The sequence below is a fragment of the Mustela lutreola genome, chromosome 13 (assembly GCF_030435805.1).
Source record: "Mustela lutreola isolate mMusLut2 chromosome 13, mMusLut2.pri, whole genome shotgun sequence".
Taxonomy (NCBI): domain Eukaryota; kingdom Metazoa; phylum Chordata; class Mammalia; order Carnivora; family Mustelidae; genus Mustela; species Mustela lutreola.
The window spans coordinates 84,719,788-84,721,707 of record NC_081302.1 but is presented as its reverse complement, the minus strand read 5'-3'; the positions used below and the strand labels follow the sequence as shown (position 1 = coordinate 84,721,707).

Sequence of the window (1,920 nt, the reverse complement as noted above, 5' to 3'; positions counted from 1 at the left end):
TAAATAAATCTTTAAAAAAGAAAGATTCCTGTAGTATATAACATATAAAGCAAAACACAGAAGATCCCTTCACTAGTGCCCTGCTGACCCCTCCCCCCTTTCCCAACTGTTTTGGTGTTTCCTTCTAGTCTCCTTTGATGTTTCTATGTATGTTTTTCTCCACAGATTTAAAAGCAATGTGTTTATCACAGAAAACTGAAAAATAATTAAATAGTAAATCCACTTATTTTTTTAAAGATTTATTTATTTTTTTAAGAGAGGAAGAGCGTGTGAGCCCGGGTGGGGAGAATCTAAAAGCAGACCCCCTGCTGAGCCTGGAGCCTGACTGGGGGTTTGATCCCATCACCCATGAGATCATGACCTGAGCTGAAACTGAGTCAGACACTTAACCGACTGAACCACCCAGGAGTCCCAAAACAAATTTACTTAAAACCACAATATCAGAGCATGGTATCTAGGCAAACACATTTTTTTTTAATGTGACTTAGGATCATACACATGGTTTTGTACCTCACTTTTTCATTTGTCATGAATAATGTCCTGTATCAAAGTTTGGAAGCACTAGTTTTTTTTTAATCAGTATGAGTGAACATCACCAACTCAGTTAATAAAGAAAGGTAGTCTAGTCCTCAGTAGGAGAATAAAATGTTTCATTTTAGAAGCAAGAAAGAACATCAGGCCCCTATAAATATTTCAATTAGAAGAGTGTCTTCTCTTTTAATAATCAGAATAAAATAAGACATTAAACAATAAAGCACAGAATATATCATTGAATGCTTCTAATCAATACTTGACCTATACTACTAGAGTATTAGCAAGAAAGCATGTTTTCCATTTAACTGTTTAACAATGTATCTATAGAGTATAGCTATATCAAATGCTGATTGATACAGATCAGTCTGCAGCTATAATCTACATAGAAACACATCTGTAGAACCTCAACCTTGTACTACCTTTTATCTCACTCACAAACCAATAAAAAAGCACTGAATGTGTACTTCCCAAAGTGGTTTAACAATTCTACCTCTAAAATAGTTCTCTAGTTTTACATAAAATTAAACAGGAAGATATTTATAAAATGTTATTCCACTAGCTCTATATCATGCGTCATCACCCAAGACATCTAGGTTGTTTCAAAACAAGAAACTTAATTTCTTTTATTTATTTATTTATTTGTTTGTTTGTTTGTTTGAGAGAGAGTATAAGCAGGGGGAATGGCAGAGGGAGAGAAGAAGGTTCCCCACTGAGAAGGGAGCCTGATGTGGGACTTGATCCCAGGACCTTGAAACCGTGACCTGAGCTGAAGGCAGATGCTTAACAGACTGAACCACCCAGGCACTCCAAGAAATTTAACTGTATCCACTACAAACACATATGGACCTTTTGGTTTGGGGTTCTGAGGAGTGTTCTCTTCAGTCAGCCACCTCCACCACAACCCCTAATTTCGACCCCAGTGAGATCACACTCATGTACCTGAGGTGCTCTGGTGCCACATCTGCCCTGGCACCTACGATCAGCCCCCTGGTCTGTCTCTAGAAAAAATGGCTGGTGATGACATCACTAAGGCAACTGGTGATTGGAAGGGTTTTGAGGATGACTATGAGATCGACCATTTGGTACAGGTAGGCCCAGACTGAAGGGCTACCTTCTGCCTCTGCCCTGATTATCAAAGCCCTCAAGGAACTGCCAAGAGACAGAAAGAAGCAGGAAAACATTAAGCACAGTGGAAATATCACTTTTGATGAGATTGTCAGCAATGCCCGACAGATGTGGCACCAATCTTTAGCCAGAGAACTGTCTGAAACCATTAGAGAGGTCCTGGGCACTGCCCAGTCTGTGGGCTGCAATGCTGATGGTCACTGCCCTCATGACATCATAGATTACATCAATAATGGTGCAGTGGAATGCCCCGCTAGTTAA

At 39.6% G+C, this 1,920-nt stretch overlaps 1 pseudogene; it reads left to right on the top strand.

Annotated features, from left to right (window-relative positions):
- Positions 1 to 1,374: 1,374 nt before the first annotated feature.
- LOC131813662 (large ribosomal subunit protein uL11-like) lies at positions 1,375 to 1,920 on the top strand (annotated as a pseudogene).